Source organism: Cebus imitator, unplaced genomic scaffold (genome assembly GCF_001604975.1).
Source record: "Cebus imitator isolate Cc_AM_T3 unplaced genomic scaffold, Cebus_imitator-1.0 Scaffold249, whole genome shotgun sequence".
Lineage (NCBI taxonomy): Eukaryota > Metazoa > Chordata > Mammalia > Primates > Cebidae > Cebus > Cebus imitator.
The window spans coordinates 338,145-351,665 of NW_016107564.1; the positions used below are offsets into that span (position 1 = coordinate 338,145).

A 13,521-nucleotide genomic window follows, 5' to 3' on the forward strand; every position below is an offset into this window, starting at 1 on the left:
ACTATGCTCATTACGTGTATGATGAAGTCATCTGTACACCAAACCCCCATGACATGCGATTCACCCATGTAACAAACTGACATATGTACCCCTGAACCTAAAATAAAAGTTAGAAGGAACAAAGAAAAAGAAAAAACTGACAGTATAAATTGTTTCTGAAAAAATGTGCTCTTAAAACTTTTGCTGTATATTGACCTTTTGGTTGCTTTTATAAGACAATCACAAGAGGTATGTTGATGAGTGAGTTTTACACACCTCATACCAAATCTCAGAGTCAAGTTGAGTGCTTCTCAAACTTGTTTGGATGTTGCTGAAGAATCTGAAAGTCAGACAACACACCAAGAAGTAGCTTTACAGTTAATGAGACTTTACAAACGGTTCTAGGAGCAGAAAAATATACACATTCATGAAATTGAGTCTCACCCAAAACGAGGACCCACAGAGGAAATAGCCATCACAGTAGGTATGGGGGAGTGGAACCTTCATCCTTAATCACTCACTTGCTACCCTTTCATTTATTTTGCTGTCTGTAAAAACTTGCAAGCAGACATTGCAGGAGTTAAACAGGGTTTTAGTAATGCTTATAGGAGAAAGATTTAAAACCAAAATGCTCATTCAGCAGAGCTCAGGGCTGAGGATGAGACCTCCTGAACGCCAATCCTGGTTCTACAACTTCCAAGCTAACTTCGTAGCTCAATTTCCTCAATTGTGAAGTGGGAAGAATATTTCTAGTACTTTTAATGGCTATTATGAGGATTAAATAACACATGTAATATACACTAGAACAGATTACCTTTAATGTAAATAATCAATAAATATTATCATCTAAATAACACATGTAATGCACTAGAATAGAGTACCTTTAATACAAAGGTACTCTAAAGAATACTGCTAATGTAAGAATATCTCTAATAAAAATAATCAATAAATATTAACTATCAACTCATTATCAACATAAATTTGCCTTTCCCACAAAAGTATGAAGGTCTGCCATGACTCTTGGTTTGCAGTTGAACATTCATGTTCTATAGGATCATGTATGCGGACATCACTCTGGATTAATATGTGTACAGTACTACCAAGGATGGCACTGATTTGACATTGATGATCTCAGGGGTTTGGGACTAAAGAAGGGTATAGGGAAAGATTAGAAATTTTTCTTCCAACAACTCTGTATTTTTGGTTTGTTAAAACTGCATATATCACTGTTGTAATTTTCTAAATCTAATAACGTAAAAATCAGGTTACCATGACTTTAAAAATCAAAAAGTAAAATCATGATTAACTTTTTCGATACATTCCACATTCAATAATACCAACGTTTGTGTCCCTGGCGATGGAGGGGTGATGATAATAGTAACAATGGCCGAAAGCACAAGGCACTGTGCAAAAAGCCTAACACAAAAAAGCTTACTGGAGTTGTGACACATTGCACATATTTCATTATATAAAGCCTCCATCTCTGTTTTTGCAAAAAAAAAAAAAAGAAAGAAAAAAGAAAAGTAAAACAATAACAATAAGACATTTCTGCCTTTCTGACAGAGTGCTCTTGTTCCTGCATTTTCCTTATGATTGGTGGGCTTTACCTTCAAGCATCCCCTACTCCCACCTCTTCCTTCCCCTCCCCTCCTCCCTCTCCCCCTCCCCATCTCCCCTTTCTCCTGCAAACAAGTCAGGAAAGGCAGAGTGCGAACACAGTACATGGGAGGGGGAGGACAGAGTTCACCCTGTTAAAAATCATTAATCATCTTGAGGTCACCAGCCCTGAACACATTTCCTTCTCAAAGGCTGTCCTGTGGGCGATCTGTCTCCTAACAGGTTTTGTAATGCTGAGTTGTAAAGCGTTCCTGATGAATTATTGTTGGCACTCATTCCAAAGGCTTGAAGTCTCAAGTCCATGAAAAGAAAAAGCAGACCCTCTCGTCCGTGCCTGTTGTCCATGGGGCCAGCACAGGGCTTGCATTGTGCATGTGGGTGGATGGCCTGGAGGCCCCTCATCCCTGCAGCCCAGGCTCCTGGAAAAGCCTGAGACAGATTGGCTTTTATCACTACACATGGGAGCTGGGTGTTTGAGGGCAGCTCACACCTAGTCCGACCCCCCTCATAGCGTACCTCTGGGAAAGGGGAGGATTTATGTTTCCATTTGACAGATAAAGAAACTGAGGCCAGGACTATTACATGGCGCATCCAAGGCAACCCAGCTACTTTGTGGCAAAGCTAGGATTAGAACTTGGATCTCCAAACTGCTACCCATTTCCCTTTTTCCATGCTACTTGCCCTGGGCTACATGGCCTCTGGTGATGTGAGGTCCTTTTCCCTATAGGATCTCCGCTGACACCACTGCTGCCTCACCTAAGGCCTCTGCTCCAGCCCTCCATCTGCCTGGACTGCTCTGCTCCTAGGCCCTCCCACCTGCTCCCAAGGCCAGTGTAAGATCCCACTCAGAGAGGCTGTTCTGACCGCCAGGTCTGAAATCGTCACATCTCTCTTGATTGCAACACCCTACTTCACTTCTTCAGGGCACTCGGCACTGTCCAACATTCTCATGTTTACCTGTTGTATATTTGTCCTCTGCGTCTCTCCCTCTTTGCCATTCTCCCTCCACTCATTCAGAGTGTAAGCTCAGGAAGGCAGCCACCATGTCTCTCTTGTCCTCCACTTATACCCAGCACTGAAATAGTAACTGGTAGGTGCTCAATAAACCTGTGGTAAATTAATTAACAAATCAAAATCAAATGCAGATTATTAACAAAGCCTTACCTTTGCATTAAGCCTTTCTAAACGTGCTTGTGTGTGTATATTGATCTTTCTTTCTCCCCCTATATATTTATATATTCTAAAGTACTTTCACAACAACACTTCATTGTCACTTATCCCACATGTAGTAGGAAGAAAAGACATTATTATAACCATTTTACAGATAGGAAAGTGAAGGCTCAGAGAAATTGGTAACTTTGGCAATTTTTTTTTTTTTTTTTGAGACAGGATCTTGCTCTGTTTCCCAGGCTGCAGGACAGTGGCATGATCATAGCTCACTGCAGCATCAACCTCCTGGACTTAAGAGAGCCTGCCCACCTCAGCCCACTGAGCAGCTGGGACTACAGGTACACATTTTCACACCTGGATAATAATTTGATATTCTTGCTAGAGCCAAGATCTCACTATGCTGTCCAGGCTGGTCTCAGACTTCTGGCCCCAAGTGATTTTCCTACCTCACCATCCCAAAGTGCTGGGATTACAGGAGTGAGCCACTGCATCTGACTTTTGACTCAAAAATTAGAAGACCAGTATGCTTCTGCAAGTTGCTTGCTAGACAAACTCACGAGGGTCCTATTTCCCTTTTGGAACCTCAGTCTCCCTACAATAAAGGATTGTAAATTAAAAGATCTCTAAGGTTCTCTCTGGGAATAATATTCTTGGATAGGGTTTTCCAAACTGTGTGCTTGGAACCCTAGTACCTGAGGAGATGCTAACATGTGTTCTGTGGAACAGTTTGGGAAAAACTGTTCCAGTATTGGCTTTAAGTTTACTTCAGGCCGGGACTGGATCGCTGGGTAAGGTATGTCAAGGCCTAGAGCACAGAAGTGGAAAAGGAACTAAATCTCTCAGCTCCTATACTGCCAACCACATGCTACTTCCCTGGCATCATCTTATTTGACCTTCGAAACCCCTAGAAGTAGGTATTCTTACTTCCACTTTACAGCTTGCAACTAATTGAAACTCAGGGAAGTCAGTGAGATTATGTGTATGGCAGAGGATGGTTGCTCAAGGATATGACCTCAAAGGTTCATTCATAAACTTTAAAGGGAAGTAGAAAGCTTTCTTGGCTTTTGTTTGATTTGTCATCAACTACACAGAGCTGCTGCTTCACTTCCACCTTCCAAATGTCAAGCAAGTGTATCTTCTAGCTGAAAAATTGCTCATACTCTAGCTGCAAGGGATTCTGGGAAGTGTCATTCTTTATATCCCCTATGGCACAGGAAGGCACATGTCAGAAGGGTGGTATTGGTGTTCAGTGCCAATGACCACATTCATCATTCATCCTATAGTGAATTCGATTTCAAAGCTGCTCTCCTCCCGGTCTCTGAAAGTCTGAGATGTGAACTAGAGAACTGAGGAGGGAACAGGGAATTGGTGGAGGAATAAATTTGGTGTAGAGGTGGCAATCCAGAATCCAGGTCAAGATGAAGACACAAAGCTGCTACCCAGCATTGCAGCAAAGTAAAAGAAAGATCTCTCCCTCTCTCTCTCTCCCTCTCTCTCTCTCTCTCTCTCTCCCCACCCCCCCTCATCCTTTATCTCTGTTGTTTTCCCTTTGGTTTTAAGAATCAACTGGGTCATAGTACACAGACATGATCTGATCACTGTTAAGGAATATACAGATGAAAGAAAATATGGGCATCTCCCAGTCAGCAAAGCCAAGTGGTCTCATCCATTTGTCCTTTAAACTGCACTCATTTAACCTGGAAAGTCCTGTAAGTGGCAGAGACATCTTTCAATATAATAATTTCAATTCAGAAGAGCAAGATTTCATGTGATTTTATTTTATAGTAATCTCATTTCTAATAATCAATATGCCTTACCTTTATAATCAAGAAAAAATAAGTTAAAAAATACAATGTCCTGATCAAAATAAAATGCCCAGTTGTAATCTGTAATCTCTCTCTCCCTCCCTCCCTCTCTCTCTCTCTCTCTCTCTCTCTCACACACACACACAATTCTTACAATCACAACTGTGACTCAGCATTTACAGAATGTTTATGGGATCACAGAATGTTTGAGCCAGAAGGATCCGAAAGCTCATCTATCCAACTATGTTCTGGGGATCCTAGACATCCATAGAGACAATGTAAAGAGCCCCCCCGAGTAGAAGTGGGTAACCCAGCCCTCTCCTGCTGCCTTCACCAGAAAGTTTGGCTTTCGTCTACTTTATATTTTAAATGTGCCTGCCTGACTCCGTTTCAAAAAGAAATCTCACAGCAGCACACACAAATATGAAAACCAGTGGATGAACTCAAAGCTTCATAGCCCTGCCATTTCTCCAATGGGGATGCTGAGGCCCAGAAAACGAAAAAGCTCATGTGTGAGTCCCGCAGAAGCACAAAACGGGGTCTGGAACTGGAATTCTGATGCCTAACCTGCATTCCCCACCGGAAAAATCCCAGGCTGGGTGACCCAGACAGCCGTGGCTCTGATCCAGGGGGCAGATCATTACTGGTGCTGTTTGTTTGCACAACGTATAGCATTGTTTAAGTCCTGAAGCTCAGCGACATCCCCTGGCAAGACTCTCTGAAGTGGAGCCCAAAGGAGAGAGCTGTGGTTGTGGAAGCTCTAGAGGGCCACGGCGAGGACAGGGTGGCTCCCTCCAGGGGGCGGTGCGCTCTGCCGTTCCGCGTCATATCCCTTGGCAGTATTGTAAACACAAGTCCACTGTATGTTTTTAAAACGTGAGAAGAAGCAGGATCCTGCCCTCGTGTTTTGACATCGCCTGCAGGGAGGGAGAATGGGACGAGCAGATCTGGCCTGTGCAAGATGTAATTGCTTTTCCCACCTGATGGTTAATCTCAGGCGGGACGGGCTGTCGCCCCAGGCTCACAACCTGAGCTGCACACACCCTGGCCCAGAGGCAGGGAGAGAGCCGGGGACTCAGATCTGTGGCCACTGCAAAGTTGCCACTCCTGTGTTTTGGGGCTTTGGCGCTCATTATCCTCACCTGGAAAAAAAAAAAAAAAAAAAAAAAGAGAGACTGTTGGCCTAGATCAGGGATTTCAACCTGACAGAGAGACTCTGGTTGGATCCATTTTACAAAATGGGTGTCCTGGTAAGATTTAAGTTGAAGTTTCTGCTACAAAAAGAAAGATGGAAATCCACAGGACTCAATGTTTCTCACAGCTTTTTCTCTCTAAAGTATTCTAATTCGAGATTTCACGTGTCTTTAAGGTGAAGGATGAAACTAAAAGAAGTTTCATCTCCACCCAAGAGAGATGGAGAAAGGCATCCTCAGTGCTTGGGGAGCCAGCTGAGGAACTCATGATCTGTGGAGCTGAATCTTGCCAGCCCGCTAACCCCGACCCTTCGAACCCATAGAATTAGTCACTCCCTCCTCTACCCTGCATCAGCACTTCATGTCTTGCACCAATAACAGTGCCATATGGCTACTGTGTTGCACTGTCTCCTGCCACTTCCTACCTCATCCTCCATGAGTTGCCTGAAGCCCCTGGCTGTATCTTATTCCTAGATGAAACCCCTGTACCCAGCACAGTGTCTGGGACACTGTCTTTGCTCAATAAATGGATGTGGAATTGAATTGCATTCTCAAAAATTGGCCTAGCTTTCAAATTCAGCATTCTAAAGCTCACTTTTAAATATATGCACTTTCAAAGAAACATTATGGCTTGGTATAGAGACAGAATTTGTTCAACCATTAAGCAGATGTTGAGTATCAACTATAAGCCAAGTGCTACTCCAAACCAGGGGATCCAATGGAAGCTAAAACAGATTCAGTCTCTGGTGGAAAGCTATTAGAAAAGAATGACAGATCTGCATATCTAGTGAGGGTTGAAAGGGCCTCTGTGCCCAGAGAGTCCATCTTCCTGCTGTCAGGGCCCACATGCAGAAGCTGAGGCTTCAAGTCTGAAGCCTTAAGAGAGGGGATGTCACCACCTTTGGTTTCTTACTGAGACAAGAGGCTCCCAGAAAGCAGCACTGAAATATTGAATGGAGTTTGGTTGAAGAGGGCACCACAGTGAAAAGACATAAAACAAGAGGGAAAGACTGGGTATTGCCCATCTCATTTCCTATCCCAAAGTCTCTGGCAAGCGGCAGAAAAAGTGAACATTTTGACAGTCCAAGTTGCCTTAACCTCTCTGAGAATGTTTTGGGGAATTTTGTCGGTGATGTGTTGAGCTGGAAGTGGTTCTGAGATCACCAATGGTGGGATCCAGAAGGCATGTAAACAACAGGATCTGGAGTTCAGTGGAGGTGTTTGAACCAGATAGATGGATTTTGGAGTTGATTTGCATGTATGTGCTGCTTGAAGCCACTGGTTTTTGTGATGACATCCAGGGATGAGAGGATGTAAAGAGAAGAATGGAGGCAGTGTAAGGAAGGAACCATGGGGAGCACTCTCATAAGAGTGGCCCAGAAGCTAACATCCCTAGGAGAAAGATTTCCTCCTCTGTGCTCCTACAGGGCCTCTCTTGAGCGGCTATTGTGTCACTCCTATCAAACTGCCCAGAGAATCTTTGTTTTGATATATCTCTCCCTCTAACTATTATAAATTGGTTGATGGCAGGCCAAGACGTAAACCATCTTTGCATTCCCAGAATCTAGCCCAGTATTTGTTTGTGGAATAAATAATGGGAAGAATGAAGTCTAGAAACCACATCCTATGAGAAGCAATAAAAAGATCTGTAAATGTTGTCTTGGAGAAGACTTGCTTCAAGGAACCCAGAAAGAGCTGACATATGTAAGAAGACAGAGCACCATCATGTTAATGTTGAAAGAAAATTATTTTAGCTTAACACTGGAGCTGCCTAGTGATGGGATGAGCCATCTGGTATAGTAGTGAGGTCTTCAATACTGAGAGCATGTAAGCTGTATTAGTCCATTCTCACACTGCTAATAAAGACATACCTGAGACTGGGTCATTTATAAAGGAAAGAGGTTTAATTAACTCACAGGTTAGCATGGCTGAGGAGGCTTCCAGAAACTTACAATCATGTCAGAAGGGAAAGCAAACACATCCTTCTTCACATGGAAACAGGAAGGAGAAGTGCAGAGTAAAGTGGGGAAAAGCCCCTTATAAAACGATAAGATGTCATGAGGACTCATTCTCACAAGAACAACATGGGGAACTGCCCCCATGACCTAATCACCTCCCAAGAGGTCCCTCCCCCGGCACATGGGGATTACAATTCAGATTACAATTCAAGATGAGATTTTGGGTGAGGACATAGCCAAACCATATTATAAGCAAACACAGGTGCCGTTGTCCCAGGACTAGTGCATTGAATGGAAGCCTGACCACGCCTTTCTAAGGGATGCAGCTCTGAGAGTCTGTGATTCCAACATGGCACCCAGGCAGCTCCCTCACCTGTGCCAGTTGACTTCAGAAGGGAAAAATGAAGCCCATCATTAGCAAACAAAGAAGAGATCTCTGAAGGTTGTGGAACTCATTCTGTGAAATTTCCAGGCCAGCTGACCCAACTTTTCCCTGAGCATTCGAGGCCCTGAGATATGCCAGTCCCTGCCAGTCTCTTCAGCTTTCCATCCCACTAAACATCATCATACAGGCATATGTCTACTTACATATCTCTTCCACTCTCAGCCCTGACTTCCACTTGATGGGAAGCCCTTTGAGAGGCAGGACCACACCTCAGGTCCTCATCAGGCAGCCGTGTTGCAATGGATAAGAGCACAGTGTCATAGTCATATTATCTTCATTCCTTAGTCTGTGAATTGGACACTTGTAAGACTATTGTGAGGATTAAAGTGTTGATACCCATGATGTTCTAGAATGGAGCCAGTTCTCAAAGCTCATATTATTATACGTGTTTCTTCTGTACCTGGCAAAGTGCCTGTCAATAAAGGTTTACTGAACTTAAAATAAATATACATATATAAACAATTAAGTATAGTTGTTGCCATCACTGACCAATCCAGAAACATTTATTAATCTCTACTATGCACCCAATACTTCACTGGATACTGAAAAAAAAAAGAAGTGAAAAAAATACAGCTTTTTATTTCCAAGGATTTTGTAATCTGGTGATAAACACAAATATCATTTTATGAGTTAATAAGTCAAAAAACAAAATCTATCAAAGCCTTATAAACTAACACATACCAAGCACATACCTTGGATCAAGCCCTGCTAGCCTTCATAGGTTATCTTATTTGATCAAGTTTTGAATTATGAGGGACCTTCAATTAATGCTTTGAGAGGGAAAAGGAAAGTCATGTGGGCTTCCTCAATAGAGAAGGTTTAGACTTTCTTGAAAAGTGCCCTTAATTTGCTTAATACTCTCCCAGTTTCCCTGAACTATCCCAACAATTTAAACCAGGCAAGATGGGGACATGAGGAAAGGGAAACTAAACTCTGGCAATGTGATGCATATTTAGGGCTTAAACCCTTTATCAATGTTAGTTCATTTCATCCCAACCTTAAAGCTGTTAAGTAGGTACGTTTTTCCCCTTGAGAAACCCTAGAGTCAATCTTCTCATCTTCACCAATGTGAATGAAGATCTATAGAATTAGAAATAAAAGGGAAATGTCAGGGATCCTGTCTTCTGACCGACCAAAATGGGCTTGGGCCAGTCACACAGAAAAGATTCCCTGCAGACCCAGCTGCTGATGGGATTATGTGGGAATTCACCATCAATCCCCTCACAACAGAAAACATAAGCACCATTGATTACCTTCTAATAACTATTTTATTACACATTTTATATTTATGAAAGGGCACTGGGAGAGGGCTGTTACTATTTTTCTAATGCAAAGCAGATGGGCCTGACAGAGGTAAATGGGGCTTTCTGGGTGTGTCCCTGAAAGTTTGTGTTTTCCCGGAAGGTTTTGAGCCAGAGCCAAGCCAGACCCAGAAGTTCCCATCCAACCCTGTCTCAACACATGACTTCCATTAACAAAACTGCATTGCTCTTTTTGCAGAAAGTGGCACTATTACTGCAATAAAAACATGTCTATTATGGATCAATTACCACCTACGTAGTAGTAAGGAGCACTTAGCAAGGAGAGGGCAGGGACGGAGGAGAACAAAGAAAGGCTGATCTTGCAAGAAGGCCTAGTCACTGGGGCTGGACAAGAATGCAATAGATGAGATTGCACCTTCTAGCACGATCACCCTGGGCTAATCTACTACAGAGAGAACTTGGCCCTCAGACAGCTTTCATTCTAATCATGAAACCAGCCCATCCCGCTGCGTGCACCTTGTCAGTGGAAGCCAGTGCAAGCACCACCAGCTGTCTTCCTTCTAGGCCCACCCTCTGGGCCCCTCTTGGACTCTCTTGCTTTGTTCCTGACTTTGCTTTTTTGCTCTATCCTAAAAACAGCCCATTCAGCTTCTAGCCTTATGCTCACTTTTAAAAATTTAATTTGCATTTCTTGACTTGGCCATGGTCATGCTGTGTACCACTAACAGGTTCTACCGCCCCAATCTGCTCAGGTTGACCCCTGCCTAACTAATACCCCTCCTGTGCCCCCACCCAAAGGTCAGCCTACCTACGTCTTCCAGCCTTTCCTAACTTAGCCTGTTACCTTTGCATGGTAGAAGACACTGATTACCCTCTAACCATATTCACTTCTTAAAGAAATTTTCTTTAGACACTGAAGCAACTTAAACTTTTTATAATCTAAGATGTACCCATCTTGGTGGAGGTGTTTTTCTCTGTATACTTATAATACTTAAGCTTTTAGGTGCATAAAAATTAGCCAGGGGAGAGGCAGAACAATAAATTCCTGAGTACTATCTTCAGAAAATCTGATTCTGTAGGTCAAAATGGGTTTCTTGTGGAGAAACAAAAGAAGAATCTACCTTTCTAATGTAGGAAGAACATGGGGTGTACTTTGAAAAGCACAGCCTTGGCTGTGCATGGTGGTTCACGCCTGTAATCCCAGCACTTTAGGAGGCCAAGCCAGGTGGCTCATCTGAGGCCAGGAATTTGAGACCAGCCTAGCCAACATGGTGAAACCCTATCTCTACTAAAAATACAAAAATTAGCCAGGAATGGTGGTATACAGTTTTAATCCAAGCTACTCAGGAGGCTGAGGAATGAGAATCACTTGAATCTGGGAGGCAGAGAGCCAAGATTGAGCTACTGCACTCCAGCCTGGATGACAGCAAAACCCTGAACAAAAAAAAAAAAAAAAGGAAGGAAGAAGGAAAGAAAAGAAGGGAAGGGAATGAAAGGGAAGAGGAAGGGGAAGGGGAAGAAAAGGAAAGCGCAGCCTTAAATTGACCTCACTTGCCTTCACTGGTAAGTGGGCAGATGGGGAAATAACGACAGTCTTTTGCGTTTGTACAATGCGCAACCCTTTTTAAACATCACAGCCATCTGTCCTTTCTATCCTCTCTCTTTCTCTCTACTATTAAGGGTACTATTAAGTTTATTTTAAAGATGAGGAAAATAAGGCCCAGAGTACGTGAATCTCCCAAATGCTGGTGCTAGAATCCTAGCATAGATTCCTGTCTCCAGTCTGGAGTCTCTCCTCTGAACTCCACACAGATATACCCCCAACCTGCTCACCATCTCTGCTTGAAATAGCTAATAGGTGTCCAATCTTAACAGAACCACAAATAAGCCTCTGTTCTTTTCCCCCAGATGTGTTCATCCTGGTATCTTCATCTGGTTAATGGCAACTCCATCCTTCCGTGGTATCAGCCCAAATCCTCCAAGTCATCCTTAATCTGCTGTTTTGTAACCCATATCACTCCCTTCCAATATATCCAGAATCAAACTTCTCACCACCTTCCCTGCTACACTCTGTTCCACTATCATTTATATCCTCACAGGGTTCCCTGCTTTCAGCTCTGCCCCCCTGTCTTAGTCAGCTCTGGCTGCCATAACAAAATACCATGGAATGAGTGGCTTCAACAGCAGACATATGTTTCTCACCATTCTGGAGTTTGGGAAGTCAAAGCTCAAGATGCCAGCAGCCTCGGTTCCCGGTGCGGGCTTTGGCCTGCAGACAGCTGTCTTCTGTCTGTGTCCTCACAAGGCACAGGACTGTGGGCTCCTTGTGGACAGAGACCACGTGTTATTCACCTCTGTAACCTTCCAAGCATCTGAGATGGGTTTTTTCCCTAAGGACACTAATCCCATCATCAGCACCCCATCTGCATCTAATTCCTTTCCAAAGGCCCCATTCCGATTATTATCACACTGGGGGTTAGGGCTTCAGCACATGAATTTTGAGGGGACATAATTCAGAGCATAGCACCACTGAGGTCCATTCTCAACCCAGTGGCCATAGCGAGTCAGTTATGTCATGTTTCTTCTCCACTCAAAGCCTGCAGTGACTCTCAATCGCTGTCTGAGTGAAAACCAAACTTCTTAAAAGGGATTACCAGGCACTGAGTCATCCAGCCCTCATCCCTGCCCTCATTTCTCACCACTCTGTCTTCATGCGCTCCAGTTCAGACACACTTGCCAGCCTGCTCCTCCAACATGCCAGGCACACTCTTGCCACCGGCCTGTCCCACCATCTCTCCCCTTCGCCTGGAATGCTTTTCCTCCAGAGATCCCTGTGGCTCGCTCTCTCACCTCCTTCAGTTCTTTACTCAAACGCCATCTTAGTAAGGCCTTTCTGAACTTAAAACTGCTGCTCTCCACCTCCCACAGACATACACATTCATGCACACACATACGCCCTTTTCCTCTTTATTCTCCTCCACCACCACTATCAGCCCCTCATGTAGTATATGGTTTATTTAATTGTTTTGTTCCTGATCTTTCTATCAATTCCAGGCCATCAGCTCCGTGAAGATATGGACATGTGTTGTTCCCCACCATCTCCCCAGGGCCAGGAACAACCTAGCTGACAGCAGGCACTCACTCAGTAAATATCTCCTGAATGAATAACTAAAGGATAACCCAGGTCTTGACCAGCAGACTCTCTGCTGGCCCCTGACACTCTGTCACTTTCACAAGGGTAGCACCCTCTCACTGCCCCTGAAGCAAACACTCAGGAATGGACCTATTCTGAGCTCCTTGAGGACAGGGATCGTGTGTTATTCACCTCTGTATCCTTCCAAGCATCTGAGATGGGACCCAGTCCCCATTAGGTGCCTGAAAACTCTATGTTGAAGTGCTAAATGTGACTTTTGTAGGGTTATTTGCATTAGAATATAATTTCTTGCCCTAAATGAAAACCTACCCTCTGTTGGAAGAACCTCAAGCCACAGAAAGAAGATGGGAGATGGTCCCATGGTGACATGAGAGGCAGTTTTTGTTGGGAGCCCATAGTGAATGCAGAAATGTAAAGAAGAGTGTAGCCCCAGGGATATTGGGCTTTGGAGCCAGGCACGGTGTGAGTCCAGCTCTACCCACTTGTACTCTGGTCACAATTATAGTCAGCTTCCAAACTTCAGTTTTCTTGTCTATAAATAGAAACAATCCCTCCCTCATAGATTGAGAGCATTAGGAAGCAAACTTATATAAAGACTAGCACTGAATAAGAACACAGTAAATGGGAGTTTTACTACATTCTGGTTCCTGACTTTAAAAATATAATCTAATTAGAGGGAGAAGACTAACATACAAGAAATCATTTAAGAAAAACGCAAGACAGGGCTTGGTCCAGGACTAAGTAGGTTGGTGCTCACCAGAGGAGCTGTAGGAGTTTGGAGGGCAGCAGCAATTTGGAGGGTATCTTGGAGGACGTGGGACCTCTTTGGCCCTCAAAGTGGGAATTTGGGAAGCCAGAGAATGGACAGGACTCTGGCTCAGACCACAGTAGGACAGCATTATTCATTAAGAGGACCATTTGGGAAAGTGAGCTTTGGA

At 43.8% G+C, this 13,521-nt stretch overlaps 1 pseudogene across 1 annotated transcript in view; it reads left to right on the forward strand.

The window, feature by feature from the left end:
- The first annotated feature begins 3,474 nt into the window (after nucleotides 1-3,474).
- LOC119466992 overlaps nucleotides 3,475-13,521 on the forward strand; it is a 40,669-nt pseudogene continuing 30,622 nt past the window's right edge. The window contains exon 1 of the transcript XR_005195505.1: nucleotides 3,475-3,554. The product of XR_005195505.1 is annotated as a heat shock protein HSP 90-beta-like (transcript). The remainder of the gene's footprint in view (nucleotides 3,555-13,521) is intronic.